At 37.7% G+C, this 19,192-nt stretch overlaps 2 protein-coding genes and 1 long non-coding RNA gene across 4 annotated transcripts in view; 1 reads left to right on the forward strand and 2 right to left on the reverse strand.

Annotated features, from left to right (window-relative positions):
- The window catches only part of gabbr2 (gamma-aminobutyric acid (GABA) B receptor, 2), a 209,238-nt gene extending 208,978 nt beyond the window's left edge, over positions 1 to 260 (reverse strand). Inside the window, exon 1 of one of the 2 annotated variants that reach the window (XM_079590353.1) lies at positions 1 to 260. The gene's annotated coding sequence lies outside the window, so the exon portion shown is untranslated. The other variant, XM_079590354.1, reaches the window with a different exon arrangement.
- Positions 215 to 19,192, forward strand: part of LOC306986777 — a 25,387-nt gene continuing 6,409 nt past the window's right edge. The window contains exons 1-2 of the long non-coding RNA XR_013795021.1: positions 215 to 350; positions 4,778 to 4,897. This is a non-coding gene — a long non-coding RNA (uncharacterized lncRNA). The remainder of the gene's footprint in view (positions 351 to 4,777; positions 4,898 to 19,192) is intronic.
- Positions 12,647 to 19,192, reverse strand: part of galnt12 (UDP-N-acetyl-alpha-D-galactosamine:polypeptide N-acetylgalactosaminyltransferase 12) — a 25,791-nt gene continuing 19,245 nt past the window's right edge. Inside the window, exon 11 of the mRNA XM_079590390.1 lies at positions 12,647 to 13,620. The gene's annotated coding sequence lies outside the window, so the exon portion shown is untranslated. The remainder of the gene's footprint in view (positions 13,621 to 19,192) is intronic.

The following is a 19,192-nucleotide window of genomic DNA, read 5'->3' on the forward strand; positions in this document are numbered from 1 at the left end:
CTGTTCAGTAATAAAAACGGCATCTAGACTCTGTGTCGCTTTTACGACATTTCAAATCCCTCGTCATCAACCTTTTCGCCATCTCGAAAAGCCAGGCTGCTGTCTCTTTTTGCCAGCAGAGTCTCCTCTGTTCGGCGTTTTTTTCTTAACCATGTGACACTCTGGAGATTGGAGATTTAGCGTTCTCCATGTCAACCATTCTCAATCGTTGTGACAACTATAACGCCTCTGACACACACCATACACGCGTCAAAGGAATCGGAGCAACTTTTCTTCATTAACGGATATGACTGCACACGGACGAGTGACGCATGTACGCAACTTCCCGCGAAAACCATCACGTAATCAGGGTAAGAAAAAAACATGTTTTTAAAGAAGGATTGATGATGTATTGACCTTTTATTGTTGTATTTTGAACAAAAAAAGTTACATAGTGTAGCCTACCATTAAGAAGATGCCCTTTATAGCGCTCTTTTTTTACACACTCAAGTGTCACCTGAGCAGTGTAATTCTGGGTGAAAATCAGACATTTTGCTCTTAAGAGGAGCACTGGCAAAAGTCAATGCAGCTGAGCACAGGCTCAAATTTCAGTGGTCGTGCTCTGGTGAATACTCTATGAGCTGCTAAAGCCATTCTTTAGGCCTCATACCTTTTCTCTGTAATTCCGCCGGTAAGACAGCTTCCGTCTCTGGGGAAGGTCCCTCAAGTCTCTCACCAAAATTGGAAATGAAATTGCAGTGATTAACTTCGGTGCTCTCAGAGCTTTCAACCCTTTTTGAGCACTGAGACTGCAGCTTTTGCACTTCCAGAGAAGGCCTGTGCCCAAGTTGTTTCAGGAGGACAAATAATACACACTTTTAGGAACACTTTATTAGAGAGCAGAACATGAATGCTGTTGACCCTGAAATATACCAGCACAACGCTAATCACAGCATAAACAGCTTCTTGATTCTTAGTAGCCTGTTTAAAAAAGGGTCCGTAAGCTGTGATGTTTTTCTGTGGGTAAAAAGGTGCAATTGTTCGTATTTGTTACTGGCACTCATATGGAGTTGGGAAGGTTTCAGGGCTGTTGAAGAATTGCTTCTGCTTTGTGATTCAGAAGTCCCAGTTTTCTGAATCCCATGCATATCAACTACTTTATGATTGATTCTCGACCCCATTTACATCAGGCTGTATAAAATGAGTGTACTGTAAATACATAATGTATAACTTCTATATGGAGGTGAACTCAATTCATACAACACAATAATGGTGTTGTGTTGTGTTGTGTTGTGTGCATGCAGTTGTGTTGTCAATAGATTTAGGAGGAAATGTACCAATATAATTAATCATGTACATCCACAGTACAGTCCTTTACACTAGCCGACTGAGGCAGACAGTTTATTAAATGAATTGTGGCATGGAAATTATCTTAAAATATAAAGAAGTCAGGTGGAATGGTGCATGGACTTTTTTTGTATCTTGATATTAATAAACATATATTTATATTGACAATCATGTGTCAAAACTGTGATGGACTAACCCTAAAATAATTTTTTTAAATAAAAAAATAATTCTTGACCTCGTTTAACTGTTTTATTTATCCCGCTTGGAGATTCTTTTCCTATTTTTCTCTAGATTGTATACAGATTAAGGATTAAATTGTTGGAAAGACAAGAGAGTTGCCTTAAACAAGGTCAAAAGAATTTAGAAGAATTTCTAATTTGGAAGAATTCTTAGTTTCAGACCACTGCACATTTAAAGCCAGAATTTCCAGGCAAAAAATAAATAAATCTTTTATAAAGATTAAAGATTTTTGCAGGATTGCAAAGATTATGAGTTGAACAGAACTCATTATGAGGAGAACAGAAATGTGCATGACTTTTCAAGTTCTTTCACCATGTCAATCGCCTTTCAGCTTTTTTGTACTTTTCAATTAGAAGTCCTGCCTTGTGACAAAAAAAAAAAAAAAAAAATATATATATATATATATATATATATACAGGTGAAACTCGAAAAATTTGGATATCGTGCAAAAGTTTATTTATTTCAGTCATTCAACTTAAAAGGTGAAAGGTCTATATATATATATATATATATATATATATATATATATATATATATATATATATATATATAAATGATATCAAAATATAATATAATATATATATATATATATATATATATATATATATATATAAATGATATCAAAATATAATATATTACAAGTTTAATTTATGTATTTATATAATAAAAAAAAGTTATGTTAAAATTAATGTTACATTAATGTGATCAAAAATTCCATCAAAACAGAACTATTGTGAAATGTAAGAATTTTTCTATTTCATTTCTATTTCATATTATTAAAATGGCTCTGCTGTTTAATGAAGTGTGGGTATGATGAATAGAAAGTTCAAAAGAACAGTACTACAGTCCCTATTTCATCATCTTTGGCTCATTTGTCAAGCAAAATAAAAGCTCTCACATTTCTGGCCCCACCTTCGTCTTGTAGAGAGATTGACTACCTCCTGAGGCCTGCTTCCCTACTGACTGTACAGCAACAACCCCCAACAAACAGCCTGATCAATATGGTTAAGTGTCTGTGGAGAGTTCCAGTAGAGTCCAACTCCCTGTCACATCCATCACCTGCAAGGTTCTCCATCAGTAAGAGACTTCCACTGCACTCAGACAGATGTTTGGCTGTCCTTAATGTGAGCAATATCCTGTCCAAACTCGAGACTTCAGGTTGAGGCTGATGAATCCGCAGACAACTCATTTTCCCAGCAACTCATGCAAAGAGGGAGCCAGAGGACGTTGCAAATGTGTCTCAGTGCTGTTTCAGCATACTGAGCCTTCGACCTGTATGTGTTTGAGCAAACAGATGCTCTGTTCATTAGTGAATGTGCTGAAGGCTCACCATGTTTCGTGCTGCTTAAAATAGACGGGAACAACGCTCATTTCTTTGCTAACACTACAACTTTTGCTTTCTGCTGTTTATAGATATATGCTGTTTATAGATGTATTGTCTCGGTTATTCTTAGACAATATCATCAGTGCCAGTGATGGCGTATTTTTGTATGCCAACCTAAGTTACCTCGACAAAAAAACTAATTGGATTTTCCGTTGGCTTTAGGCTTTTTGTAGAAAATAAGCTTTAAGCTTTAAACTTAAAGAGGCCTGTGCTCTTTTACAAAGCCTTGATTTTAGGGGTGTACTAGAATAGGTTTTCATGCTGAATGTTTAAATGTATTTTTCCCACATATTTAACATTGTTGCAGCACCTCTCTTCCCAGTCTGTCAGTAACGCTCTGGGTGCGTTTCCCAAAAGTATCATTAGCCAACTATGGCCTCAAGTTCCATTGAACTCTAGCACACCCCTGTTTAATTCCGGTCTATGTGAAGTCCCTCCTTCCAAAAAGCACAATGTGTTACGCCAAGTGTTGGGGAAAGTTACTTTGAAAAGAAATGCATTACAATATTGCGTTACTCCAATATTGAGTCCAACATACTTTTTAAGAAAAGTAATGCGTTACGTTACTTTTGTGTTTTTTACAAATAAGTTATATTTGTGGCAAATGTAAAGGCCCTTTCACACCAAAAGGCTGAAGCATGGGCGTAGATTTGGTTTGAACATTGGGGGGGGGTTTCATGTGATCATGGTATAAATATTGGGGGGGTTGTGGGGGGGTTGTAATGCATAGATTAAAATTTTGGGGGGTTATCTCCCCCCCAACCCCCCCACAAATTACGCCCCTGGGCTGAAGGAAATGCAAATTCACACATGTACAGTAGAGGACGCTACTCAAACTAACCTTTCAGCTGTGCTGCCATTCTGGATCACAGAGGATGCAGGAGAAGAAAGTTTAACACTTCACCAATAAAAACAAAAAATCGAAAGTCATTTTTGCTTAATATGGTTTAACTGAATCATCGAAGATCAGCAGCAAGTACATTAGTCAATAAAGTGAGATTAAATGCATAAAAATATTCGTTTTATTTAACATATTTAATTATTGGAGGTTTGCGTATTATTCTAAATTTGCATTTCAGTTATTTTATTCATTTTGAGGAACACTGAATCTTTTTTGTGCAAGTAAGATTAGTAAATGCATACTTGAAAAAAGTAACCTGATTACATAACTCAAGTTGCTTGTAATGAGTAACTTTACTGGAATGATTACCATTCCAGTAATCAGTATTTTCAAAGACTTTTCCAGCCAGCTGAATGATGACCGGTCTGACCTGATTTGTTGAGATTCAAATCCAGCCCTAATGTGATCTGAAATACCCCACGGATATCAGAGGCTTCACATGACATGTCGAAGTGAGTTGTGTGGTCACTCATGGTGGCTGTCGGTTCTGGACAATTAACCCTGCATCCATCCAGGCCACGCCACATATCTCTCCGTCAGCCCTCCAGGTCATCCTCCTCGAGTCTCCCAGCTCAACCTACAAAACCCAGCACAAATCACAGGCTCCATCTGCAGATCTGCGGTTCTCTCTTTGTATTCAGAATCAGTCAGAAAAAAAAAAATCTGAAATCCCCTCAGGGCCACGGCCACACCAGCAAAGACACTGGATTCATATTGTATGAGCATGAAATTAGTATAGCGTGGAATACTGTTCTATGCATTGCTTTTATTGTGCTTTGAGTATTCAGACCCTACGCTTATCACATCTCACTTTTACCGAATCTCACATCGAAATGCTGAATAAATAGACGTTTTCCAACTATTTTTTTTTATTTAAGTTACATCTGTGTCCTTCAACCAAAATACTTTGTTTGTTTACCATACAGCTCTCAAATCGAGCAGATTTAGCTTCTGCCGTCACTGCAAACATGGTGCTTTTGAAGCAAGCCAAGTGTGGAATCAACAAAGGCTGAAACACAAGGGGGAGTTGCGGTGCAGGAAGGCAGGTAAATAACTCTTAGGCCCCTGGTAAATTACTGCTTGTTTGGAACAGCTCAACATCAGGAGCAGACCGATAAAAAACACTACCTTTGTGCGGAAAAGCCAAAGGATCCCATTAGTATTTTTGTGTACTTGTATATAAAGTTTGGTTCTTGCACACATACATTTTTGTATGTTTGCAAAGATTCTGACAAGGGATATTATTAACGTATTATCATCTAAAACGTAGTATTTGGCGTATGAGACGTAAAACTGTACAAATACTTTTACAAAATACATTCTACATTGTATTTCAAAACATTTACTTTACCAGAAAAATAGGGTAGGGTGATTCGTCTGCGGTCTGTTTCTATAGTCCCAATTCAGAGGCTCCATCTTTCGAAGACTATGCCTTCAAAGTCTGCGAAGGTCGAACCGAACGTTTTTAAATGTGATAGTCTAGCCTAAGGGGATTGTTCTTTTGTCGCCTAGCAACTGTGCCGGCTGCAGTTGGCGAGCTGCAGTAAGGTTACTAGACTTTATTGAAAGTAATATTCAACTGTCTGAAAAAAAAACTAGGCTCACAGCCTGTCTAAATAAATATGTTGACTATGGTCCATTTATGTACACATTGGCCCTGTCCCAAATGGAACCCTAAGTCCTCGAGATCTTCCTCTGAGTTCACACTTTCATGACGTTATGCAATTTGACAGTTGGGTAGATGCTTGCTGTGAAAAGTTTGCATAGAGGGCGCTTATCGACCATAAAGGGAGCGTTCGCGAGCACCCTTCTGGAACTTAAAATGACAAATGGGACACCCTACGTTGGAGTTGTAGACTGCAAATGAAGTGTGCCATTTGAGACAGGGCCAATTGACCCTTCGCAGGGAGCTTGATTGACAGGTGATCTGACCAATCATACTTCCCCATCCGCCATTTTGTCCGACAAAGCAGTCAGGAAAGTTAGTAGATTAACATGGGAGGATTTGAACTTGAAAAACGTGTGTATGCGTTTCCACGGTAAAAACAACATTCCTTCTGATGTTCATTCATGTTTATTTGATGCTATAAATGAACTAGAAGGAAGAGATGATCGGTTCACAAGCAGCTTTAACTGGGGCTCTACAGCGATCTGTCAGGCACATTAAAGAGCCACAAAACGGTATTTATTGTTTCAAATTTCTTTAAAAAAATTTCCAAATTTGAAAGGTAGACTGTTTAATATGCTTAATATCAAAAGTAACCGAAAAGTAACCTGGTCTGTCAGCGCGTTGTCAGCGTCCTCTGTGCTCCACAATTTATTTTTCACTGCGTGAGAACATGGTGTGGCTTGAGAGTGGCGTAGCTTGTCAGACATAGCGACAGTAACTAAGGGGGGCGGATCTTTGCGAACGGTCAATTAAGAGTCCAATCCTGCTCATGGAGGGCCACTGTCCAACCCCAATTTAACACCCTCCTCCAGGACCAGGTTTGGACAACCCTGGTATAAACTATCTATAAAGTCAAATTTTTTTTATCATTAACTCTTTCCCCGCCAGCGTTGCCAGCTAGCACCAGCATTTTTGATCATTTTCACAAAAGATTCATGGCCCCCAGAATATTTTGTTGTAACATCTTAACATGCAAGAAAGAACAGACCCTCTGCTTCTAAACAAACAAACAAACAAAACTGTTATTCTAGCTTTTTATCAACACTAGAATCTGAAAGAGTTTCATATTTTAAAAAGTAGCATTTTGAGCAAAAAGCTGAGAAAATTGCGCTTTTGTCAAAGACTACGTCTGGATCGGATACACAACAATGATCAAAACAAAGATGGAGTAGATCGAGTCCATCAACACGCCCAAAGCTTCACAGTCCTATACCTGGGTCGACATTTCATTCGGTAACGTTAGGCAGTTTTGATTTCTATGTTGATGATCGCATTATTTTACACATGCATCTGCTTCCATATGCTACCGCTTGTTTCTGTTGCTTCTTTGCATGAATCTGGAGATTCGGTACTCTTTCAGAATATGTGCCATAGCACCGTATAACAGTGAAAACACTGAAAACCGGAGAAGCGTTGTCTCACAGATGACAGAAATGTCATTAAATACAGAGTTAAATAAACACAGCAAGATGAAACCCAATACTTACCAAAAAAAGTTGTCCCTATAGTGCGCAATGAATTTTGGGATAGGCTAGGCTGAGAAGGATTCACTCATTCTGTCCTTTGCGGCTAAGAAGGACGCATTTGTTAGAATTGGGACAGCCTTTGTCACATCGCTGTGACGCATTCGCCTGCGAAGGATGCAGCCTATGAATTGGGATGCAGCTTATATTAGTTCTGTGCATTAGTTCATTCTTTTCGCTCCTGTATCTTGTTTTCATTATTTGCTGCTCCATGCCCAGCTGTGCAGCACATGTCATGAGCTCAGTTGTTTCTCCAATAAACATGCATTCTACACACACACTAATGAAGCCTACCACACATGCACCATGGATGTCCTTCCTCTTACACTTGAATTTTGCTCCAGGATCAGAGTTATGGAATGAGTTGAATCCAAGGAGAAGGAATGTTTGTTCCAGAAAGGGCATGTGACTTAAATGGCTGGAATAAAATTACATAGACAAGGTTAATGACAATTTGAAACACTTAGCAGTATGGATTGGTGATGGAGTCCTGATGGGTTTTCTCTCTGAGGAGAGAGGAGCAGACCCAGACAGAAAGTGCATTAAGATCTCCTTTTCTGTTTTACATGAATAGAAATCCTGGAATACTTAATGGAATGCGTTATAGATGGAGTAATCAGAAAGGGTTTAGCATTGACGAAAATAGATTTAATTTGGTTGAAGATAAAGTTCATATATTATGTTAATAATAAAATATACACACAAATAAGAAGTCTCTTGCTCACCAAGGCTCCATTTATATTATATATAAAACAATACAGTAAAACAGTAATATTTTGAAATATTACTACAATTTCTAAATTAATTTATTCATGTGATGCAAAGGATTGTTATTCCAGGCTTCATTCTCACATGATTCTTTAGAAATCATTTTAATATGCTTATTTGCTGCTCAAGAAACTATTTAAACATATTTTTGTGAAAATGTCAAATTTGATGAACTTAAAGGTAGGGTAGGTCAGAATTGTCTAAAAAAACTTTTATTCAAATTTGTTTAAACTGTCTTTATATACCAATACATAATTAAAATGCAAGTACTCTGAAATAGAGAGTATAAAAAACTGAGTGACTCTAGTGTATTTAATCTTCAATAAACACAGCTCATTAATTCCATTCACTCCCACCTAAAAACGGGTGCGCGACTGCGCGCACGTGGGCAGAGCCAATAATAGCGGCGGTAGTCATGGCGACGGAGATTGACAGTCGCGCAAGCCAATCACTTGTTTCGTCCCGAATGGAATTAATGAGCAGTGTTTTTTGAAGATTAAATACACTATAGTCACTATACTCTCTTTTTCAAAGTACTTACATTTTAATTATGTATTGGTATATAAAGACAGTTTAGGCCAATTTGAAAGTTCTTTAGACAATTCTTACCTACACAACCTTTAATGTATCTTTGCTGAATAAAACTATTAATTTCTTTCAAAAAAATATTGGTAACACTTTATTTGAGTGTCCTTGTTACATATGTTACATGTACTTACCATAATAACAGTAAATTATGCATAATTACATGCAACTAACCCTCAACCAAACCCTAATTCTACCCTAGCTCTAAGTACAAGACATGTTGTTAATTAATATTCTCAGTACTTAAATATATAATTACACCAATGACACTTCTAACCAATAACCAAAATATCTTACTGACCCTATACATATACAGTACACACTACTGTTATATGTATTATAAACTAACGGCATTTTGTGAAATAAATAAATAAACAAATAAGTAAACAATAAATAAAAAAGCTAAACTTCTGCCAGATGCAACAGAAACTTGGTCTTTTATTCATATTTAATGATCTGGTCAGAAAAGCAATATCCAACAAAAGCAAACAAGCTAACTGCAAAAGGACTATTTCACCTGTAATATTTTACCTGAAACAAGATTTGTACAGAAAACCTCTTAAAAACACTGTCTCGTCCACACAATCTTACTCACTTCTCTCCTGTTGCCCACACACATTTCAGCGTTTGCCCGCTGTTGGCACATTCTTCCTTCTCTCAGCATGCCGCCCCATCATCCCATTAAGAGTCTGAGACACGCATCCAGTGACCAGGTCAATCGATAATGATGCAGACTTCTCTCATTAGGAGAAGAAGCCCAACTGCCAGGCAAACTGCCACTATCCTTCTCACCTCATCACAGATACAGTAATACAGATTCACAAGCCCAGAAGCCTACAGTGATATGGAAAAACTTGACAGATGGAGTCTAGGATTCACATGGCTTAGATCTGTGAATCACAGAAGTATGTGGCGGTTGGCACTCCGAGTTATTCAGGAAGGATAAATTATGTAGCTTTTTCAAATCAAGGATATCGAATGCAAAATAAAGTATGTTTTAGCCCAAAATAAGCTAGCGGTATAGCATTGCATATATATAATAGAATGAATATTCAATGAATTCTCAATAAGCATAATACAGACTTTAGAAAATGGCTGCCTTGATTTCAGTGACTCCCTCCATTTCCTAAAATAGAGATCCTACACTTAGGGCTTGAATGAAGAAAGCCACAGAAGATTCATTTACATACCAAAGAGAACGTGGCACAAGAGCAACAGTACAGTGTTTGATCTGAGAGCATCGACCACTAAAGCAGACCACCCACCCCCCTCACTCCCTTTTTTCAATATATTCACAGATTTATTCTATTTCTTTATTTATTTTTGCAAAAGAAAATCTATAAACTTTCCTTGAAGGAATGAAAAGATGTGGAATGAAAATGCCAATTAGCAGCCACCTAGCAGCCACCTAGCAACCACATACCAACGCGGCAACGCCCTGGCAACCTCCCACAACACTCCAGTACAGTGAGTTGTCCACTCACATTTTCTACAGAAATCGTATTTAATTTACAGTCTAAGCTTCTGAGTGTGTGGCTTCAGTGTGGCTATGTTGCTAATAGAGTGCCGGTTGTAGGTGTGGTCTCATATGGAGATAAGCATGCTTTGGCAAGACTTCAGTATGAAAACTGTAGCCCTCCTAAGGCTAGTGTGGACACCACAGGGACACAGACCCTCACCATCTGCACCAAAACAGTAGGGGTGCCAGCAAGCCCGAGCAATTAGCACGCCACCGCTGTCTGTATGAACTTCCTCCCACCCACCTGACAGGCGTGAATGTTCCGGAGCCCCGGTGCTGGGCCTCATCGATTGCCTCTTTGAAAAGGTCGGTTTCTTGGCAAGACACCGGCACCCCCTGCACACAATCTCTTCACAGCCCACTCACCTACTGCAGAGACAGCCGACCAATCTATTGTGGCAGGAAACACCAGCCGTCCTGTCAGAGAAAGACAGGACGCCCTGTAGCGGCAATACCTAAACATGGGCTTTAGCGCACATGCAAATGTCTCAGCAGTATCTCCCTTGGAATTTGAGGAATCTGTGACATTCTCAGAAGAGAGAATATGTAATCTATGCTATCCAACAACAAAAAGATTGTACTCCTGACAGAAAAATAGATGAGGGCTTTACAGTGATGCCACCATGCCTGTCAGCAGCGGATCTCTTCAAATCTTTTAAGGTGGCTGTCATGTGCGAGCTATGAGTGACACATGAATGCTTTGTAAAACAGCTTTCAAAGCACTTGTGCTTCAGTCTCCCACCACAAAATAAAAACTGTCAGAGGACACTTCTCTTTCTTTGCCTGACACATCAGAAAGATCTTTTATCTCACGTGTCTTGCTTGCTGCAAGCAACTGTCTCCCTTACAAAACACGCCTAAAAGACATTATGTGTGTCAATGGCTGGATGGATAAGATGGAAGGATGGGGGAAATTTGATAAATGTAATGATGGGTGGATGGATAAGATAAAAAATAATGATGGATGGATTGAAAAATTAGATTTAAAGATGGATGGATGGAAAAACTAGACAGGCAGACAGACAGAAAGACAGACAGATAGACAGACAGACAGATATAGATAGAAAGATAGATAAATACATAGACAGAAAGACAGACACACACATACAGACAGACAGATACACAGACAGACAGACAGACAGACAGACAGATAGATAGATAGATAGATAGATAGATAGATAGATAGATAGATAGATAGATAGATAGATAGATACACAGACAGACACATACATACATACATACATACATACATACATAGACAGACAGATACACAGACAGACAGACAGACAGATAGACAGATAGACAGACACACACAGACAGACAGACACCTACATACATACATACATACATAGACAGACAGACAGACACATACATACATACATAGACAGACAGACAGACAGACACACACACACACAGACAGACAGACACATACATACATACATAGACAGACAGACAGACAGATGATAGATAGATAGATAGATAGATAGATAGATAGATAGATAGATAGATAGATAGATAGATAGATAGATAGATAGATAGATAGATAGATAGATAGATAGATAGATAGATAGATAGATAGATAGATAGATAGATTGATTTCTGAAATTAACAGACCTCAGCTGTTTTAAATATGTTGACTGGATTTTTCCCTCTTCCTAGAATGATGCGTGCGTGTTTTGACAGGAAATGCCATGAACATTCGTTTTGGGATGGAAAGATGAGCAGATTCCATACTTTGCCATGCAAGTGTGATATGTGTTGTGACTGTGCTCATCACCGTGTCATCATGGAAAGATTTTCTACACTTCTCAGGCTCGTCTTAAATAGGAACCGGAATTATTGCTTAAGGTGCGAGTAATTGTCTCTGAATATTTTTTTAATATTGATGCAGCATCACAATACATAAAGCTGTGGAGGATATTTTTAGGTTTTAATGCAGCCTTGCAACCTGATTAAGCATTTCATTCAGAAGGCAAAAAAATATCAGATTCTGAAGAGTCTTATGCATATTATTATAAACAGAGGGAGTTAAATTAAAGGCACAATTTACCATAAAATGTAAAATTCTCAGCCCCGTTTAATGTCCTGGCAGCTCTTTTCCCCACAAAAACTGGAGTAATGGCTGCCATCACAGGAATAAATTAATATTTTAATTGTATTAAAATAGAAAAGTTATTTTACATGGTAATAATATTTCACATCATTATTGATGTTACTGTATTTTTTAAATGCAGCCACAGTGAGACTTCTTTCAAAACATAAAAAAAAAAAATCTAAACGAGGTCACACTTTTGAACGGTAGGCTATATGTGACCCTGGTCTTATGTGTAAATTTTATGAAATTGAGATTTATACATCATCTGAAAGCTGAATAAATAAGCTGTCCATTGATGTATGGTTTGTTAGGATAGGACATAATATTTGTCCGAGATACAACTATTTAAAAATTGGGAATCGGAGGTTGCAAAAAAATCTAAATATTGAGAAAATCGCCTTTAAAGGTTTTCATTTCTGTTAGCGTTTGTGCTGCATCCACTCACAAAAATAACATTTTTATATATTTAAGGTAGGAAATTTACAAAATATCTTCATGGATAATGATCTTTACTTAATATCCTAATGATTTTTGGCATTAAAAAAAATCTTTAATTTTGACCCAAACAGTGTTTTGTTGGCTATTGCCACAAATATACCCGTGCGACTTGTGACTGGTTGTGTGGTCCAGGGTCACATATGTCTAATCTGTATATCAAACTTTGGCTCAACACATCTCAATCAGCCATATTTCTATGTATTAAAGTGCAAAAGAGATTTAACTGTAAAAAAGTCAAATAGGTTTATCAGTGAATCATGTTTCTTCTTCACATAAAGCTATATGATTTCAGAAGATCTGAAATATAGTGCACAAGCCATATGGACCGATTTTATGAGCGTCTTTTTGGAGCTGTCCCCATTCACTGTCCCCAAAAGCAACCAGGACATTTCAACAAAATTTCTCAGAAAATCTTAAATAGCAAAAAAAAGCAGCCATAAAATTTTAATGAAATCCTTCCCAACACCTTGACATGACTTTAGACTATGAATCTATCTCCTTCCTTCACTGCGGTTATATTGTTATGTCCTGCAGCCACCTGAGGATCATGTTCAGCTTCTCGTCTCTCAGACTCGAGGAGGCACTGAGCCGAGGGTCGCTTTCAGAATCTGCTGCTTTCTCTTCACGTACGGTCAGTAACTCCCTGCAGTCCTGCATGTCCTTCAGCTTACGGTAGAATGCTTTGCAGCTGTAGCCTTCTATCCAGCCCTGGTTTATGTGTGCCGTCAGCTGCTCCAGCTCATTGTAGTAGCACAGACAGCCCGCGCACTTATACCTTTTAATCCCACAAACCATTTGTGTCGCCGTTACAGTTTGGATAAAACAAGCGTTTAGTCCTGAGTTATGAAGGGCTCTGGAATGGTGGTCGATTCCCGTGCAGAACCTGAGGTCAGTTGTTTTGGTGATGGCTTGAAGGTGACCAAAAGGTCCACGTTTTATGGTGTGTAGCCTTGGGAGAAACTTGGTTCGTCTTGCTTTAACATCCGGTCTCTCCATGCTTTTGGACGGCACCCTTGCAAAGTTCGCAAGGCTCTTCTGACCTCGACTGTTTTTTAAAATAAACTTTAGGGTTTATTCTTGTCCTTGAACACTAACAGACGTTGACAAATAATCTGTGAAAAGAGAGAGAGAGAGAGAGAGAAAGATCAGCATTTAAACCAAAAGGTCAAACATTTTTGAAAGAACACAAAAATGGTGAAAAATGGGTTTAATTCGTTTTGACCTTTAACAAGACAGTAAATAAATCTAAGATATATGCTTTCCCCAAGATTGATTTCCCCTCAGTCGCTGTGATTACAGGCTATAGACAATTTCCTTTCTACTTGTTGAAATGGTAAGAGAGGATATGAGTTGCACTGTAAATCAATAAATCTGATGAAATACAAAGAAAGACTCCAACAACAACATAACTATCAACTTGAAATCCCATAATATGTCACCATAACAAACCTGTTTGATCCTGCTTAAAGGAGTCAAATCGTGAGAAATGTCATTTTTCCTCAACTTTGGAAATAAAACTTTTAGAAACGTACTCTTTAGTCCAAAAAAAGAACAACACCAAGCTATAACCAGCTCGCTGAGGTAAGGCGAGTAGGTAAGCTAATAGTATTCCTTAACTCCACAATGATTAACAAAACTTTTTTTCTTACAAGTTACAACTACGAGTTTATATCTCAAAGACCCGGGAGAGAATACAATGCTGAATAAAGTCTTATTTTTGTGTTATTTTTGGACCAAAAAGTATTTTCGATGCTTCAAAAACTTCTAACTAACCCACTGATGTCACATGGACTACTTTGATGATCTTTTTATTACCTTTCTGGACATGGACAGTATACTGTATATACAGTTTCAATGGAGGGACAGAAAGCTCTCGGACTAGATGAACGGAGGTCTTACGGGCTTAGAACGACATGAGGGTGAGTCATTAATGACATTATTTTCATTTTTGGGTGAACTAACCCTTTAACATAAATGGTTTGTGTTTAGACAACACGTTAGGATTTTGTACTTTTAAGTTGAGATAATTACGTGGACCCTAATAGAAAAAAAACATTTCAAGTCAACAAACACAATTATTATAAGTAAACTAAATATAAATATATTATGTTAAGTGCACAGCCTTCCTAGTTCATTTTTTTTAGTGTATATCACGTAATTCTGAGAAAAAAGCAAGAATTGCTTGCAATTGCGGGGGGAAAAAACTTAAAAAAGTTGCAATTACCTTTTTATTATTGTTTATTCCATGGCAGAAACAAGCTTTTTGCATCTGGGTTTATGCATCACCATGTAGGGGTTTATTTTGTAAACAACCAGCAGTATGTACATTTTCCCTCACTTAAAACAACGGTTTTCTATGTATTTTTTTCCTGTAATGCAAAACTGTATTTTCAGCATCATTACTCCAGTCTTCAGTGTCACATGGTCCTTCAGAAATCATTCTAATATGCTGATTCACAGCCCAATAAACATTTCTTATTATTAGCCATGTTGAAAACAGTTGAGCTGCTTAATATTTTTGTAGAAACTGTGATTCATATTTTTCAAGACACTTTTGAGGAATAGAAAGTTCAAAAGAACGGATTGTTTGAAACCGAAATCTTTTGTAACATTATACATTTCTTGTGACTTTTGATAAATGCATCCTTGCTGAATAAAAGTTTTAATTTCTTTAAAACATCAAACTTTTTAATGATAGTGAGTTATGTCATAAAAGAGTGTTTACATTAAAATCGTACATGTATACCTTATTCATTTAATTATAAGGATCAAAAACTAATATTATAGGAGGAAAAAAACAAAATCTTGGTGAAGAAAAAAAACATGATATGGTCCCTTTAAAATTCCAACTGAATATCACCTTAATACTTCAATGACAAACAAAGGACAAAACAAAGTGTACTCGATTCTCAGTTGCACTTCTGTGACTTTGTGAAAAACAGCTGGCACTTTCCATACTGATGTTCTCGAGGCTTTAGTGAAGGTAATCTAATCAATTCACTTAAGAGTCTGTACCGTTCGTCTGTGAGCGACATTCTGTCACCTCAAATCATTAGGGAACAGACAAAGATGACAAAGTTACCTTCCTTTGTGGATTGTCTGGCATCAGTGTCTGGCTGGTTATTGCACCCTTTGAAAGATGACTTGAGAGGAGAAACAAACAGCTGAGATGGGTAAATGCAATTGTCCATAAATAAATCAAACGAGGTAATTGTCTTTGGGGTATCCAAATGCTACTGTGACTGTACTGGAGCATAGCTATATAATGTTGTTCACAAAGAACGCGTTTTTTTTTTTTACCGCGAGACGCGGGCAGTGGAACGGGAGATAAAACGTTTAATTGATTTTTATAACTTGAGCTCCGCGTTTTTAGAACGTGCGTCAGACTGCTACAGTCGCAAGGCGCGAGAGCAACGGTTATACACGCCAGTCTAGAAAAAAAAAGTGGGGCATTATTGTACAGAACGCAACTCCATTAGGAGTATAGGCTACATAATATAACCCCAATAGTAATTTTCAAAAAGCTTGGAGAGGGATAGGTCTTACTTCAATCAGGCCACAAAGCAATTGGATCTAAACATACAACGTTAATAGTTAACGTACTCTTACCTTTAATGTCCTTCAAAACATCTCCATCTTATTTTTCCAAGGAACGTTAGCCTAACTTACACATTTAACTGTCTGATCTGTTACAGCGTCTACATTAGAAAAACAATATCCTTGTTATTTTTTAAATGATGTTTAGTGTTACCGAGGAAACCAGAATAAGGCTCTAACTATGATCAGATGTTTACAGGTGCTGAGTGACTTTTAAGCGCTTTTTAATGAAACAGCAGTCACAAATATCCCTAACCTACCTGACAGAGATCGCTGAATTCAGTGTCCTGACTCCTGAAATATCACGGCTCGCTGTCTCACTACAGTAAAAACAGAAGTGTGTGAGGGGCCGTCTGTCAATCATTTTGTAAGCGTTCACAGGATGTCTGATGTAGAAGAGAACGTGGATCATTTTTAAGCGCTATATTATTATTATATTCAGTTTAATTAGCAGTAGGCTAGTCCGTTCGTTTGTCGTTGGATAATGTTGTTGTTGTTTTTTTTGGCAACAAATAACAAAATGTGCAAGCATTTCATAGGCAAAAATGAAAAATTTAAACCATACGTTAATTTTTCGGTTACATCAATGGATAGGCTACTCGCCATTTTCTCCCCTTTTTTCAATTTTACTTTTGCTAAATATGATTTAAGAAACAATCATTTGAATAGCCTAACGTTAAATTAAATCTTACGGATTTCCTATTTTTTTTTCATTTTTCATCTTGTAATTTGCGCTGCGGGCTGTAGTAGGCTACCATTGGCACGGAGTTGTAGCCGTGGACTGCTATCTTTTCATTGATGTAACTGCTTTATTTACACTTTTTCAGTCATTAAACAGAAATTGCCTGAAACATCTTGTTCATCAGGAATGTGTCGATTTTGATTTCATGGTGACTTTAAGGCCACTGTTAACCCCTGAATGAGCCATGTTTCACACAATTGTTTTTAACTCTTTCGCCACCAGAATATATATATATATATATATTTAAAAAAAAAAAATATATATATATATATTTTTTTTTTTAAGTTGCCAGCCACCGCCAGTATTTTTTTTATCATTTTCACAAAAATTTCATGGCTCCCAGAAAATTTTGTTGTATGAACATGCAATAAAAAATAAATTAAAAATAAACGTTTTATAATGGATTTTTTTTGTACTCAACATACTCTAAACACTTAAATGTGGGTTTTATAAAAAGTTTTATAAATAAAAAAAAGAAACATTTTGAAAATCACATTTTTGTCAAAGACTACATCTAGATCAGATTCCCAAAGCTTCACAGTCCCATACCTCGTCCTGGGTCGACATTTCATTCAGTAACATAGGCAGATTTGATTTGCTGTTTAATGTTCGATGGTCACTTTATTTGACATATGCATCTGCTTAGATATGCTATCGCTTGTTTCTGCTTCTTTTTTGTTTGTGTTTTTTTGTTTCTTTTCTTTTTTTCGTCTGTGTTTTGTTCTGGAGATTCGGTAGCTACTCTTTCAGAAGATGTGTAATAGCGCTCCCTACAGTATAACAGTTACAACACGAAAAGCCAGAAATTTCCGTCAATGGCGGGGAAAGAGTTATAAGGGGTTCACTACAGTATGTTAAGCTTCTCAGCCTGAAAGCATGTTGAAAATTAATGCTAAACATGTGACTTTACAGTACAAAATGGGGTGAAATCACAGCCGTTCACAGTGAAGGCTATCAAGTCATTTTGCTGAACAGACAGTGTAGAGAATGATAGCGTGTATCTGTCAGTGTCTTTCTCATCTCGCTTTGCCAAATCAAGCTTATTTCCATCTCTGAAAAGAGAAGCTCGGGTATACAGAGACCTTGTCGAGCAACACATGGGATGTAGGCGAGCAAGCTGCCGTCATATCTAAGATCCCAAACGCATCACAAGGAGGTGAGAGCCGCTTTCAACATAGAGATCATTTCAATATTTAATGGCCTTTTCTAAAGCAAAAAAAGTGACGTGGTCGTAATCCCATTTGCTGATGACTACAGTGTACCAAGAAAAAGAAGTTGAAGCTCGAGCGAGACGAAAATAAGGTTCTCCACACCGATTCACAGGGAAGGCACATTTAACGCCTCTCTGGCAGCAGGGCTGGTGTGATCTGACGGCTTCCAAAGCTTCATTCCATGACCCTGTTTTTCCTAAAGCCTGCCGGAGTGTTCCCAAACTAATCCCATCCTGCACCCGGAGAGCGAGGCAGATGACACCATACAAAAGAAGCCCACAAACAGTATGAAATATCAAACAGACGCACATCATGAATGAGTAATTGAGAATGACTGCGGGGCAGAGCGCATGAGGAGCATCTTGGCATGAGCGCTTCCTCACACTCAGCTGCACATCTTCAAGCCAGTCAGATAGACTGCCAATGACACCTCCATCGTCTCCCTGCAACCGCGACTCCGACATAAACGGAAAGAGCAAACGCGCGTGCACAGGGAGAACGAGATTAGTGCTTTATAAAGGGAAAAGTTCGCCATTTATTTTCCAGCGTAACACGAGTGACGTGCCAGAATACGAAATCAAACGCTCGCTGGAAAGAGACGGGAGTGTGTAATACAGCGGGAAAAAAACATTGCCAGGGATTGTCGGTTGTTGGTGAAGAAAGACAGGCGCACACTGGTGTGTTATTCAATGGCTTTAATGTGTAAAAAGTCAAACATGAATTCAGTTTTAAGTTAGAGCAACTTTCATTGTTCAATTTTCATTACAATTAAAAGGTGCACTCAATCATTTTTCTTCCTCACAAAAAAAGTTTCACACAAAGAAATGACCAGCGCAATCAGATCAGATGCCTAATAAAAGCGGTTTTATGTTGAGATCACATGACCATTAAATACAGTAGTAATCTTGTTTCGGAAACTTTGCGGAATAAATTAAACATAGCTGACTGCTAAAAAACAAATGCCGTAGCGTAACAAACAAAACTGAGTGCACCTTTAGCTAGAAATAAGACATTTTAGTAACCATAATTAAAGCATTTTCAAAGAAAAAGAGAAAGAATACCTTCATTTCTGATGTTAAGGTCACTTACATAACAGCATAAAGCTACCTGAATTTTTCTTCCAGCATAGATATG

The sequence above is a fragment of the Phoxinus phoxinus genome (assembly GCF_949152265.1).
Source record: "Phoxinus phoxinus genome assembly, chromosome: 19".
Lineage (NCBI taxonomy): Eukaryota > Metazoa > Chordata > Actinopteri > Cypriniformes > Leuciscidae > Phoxinus > Phoxinus phoxinus.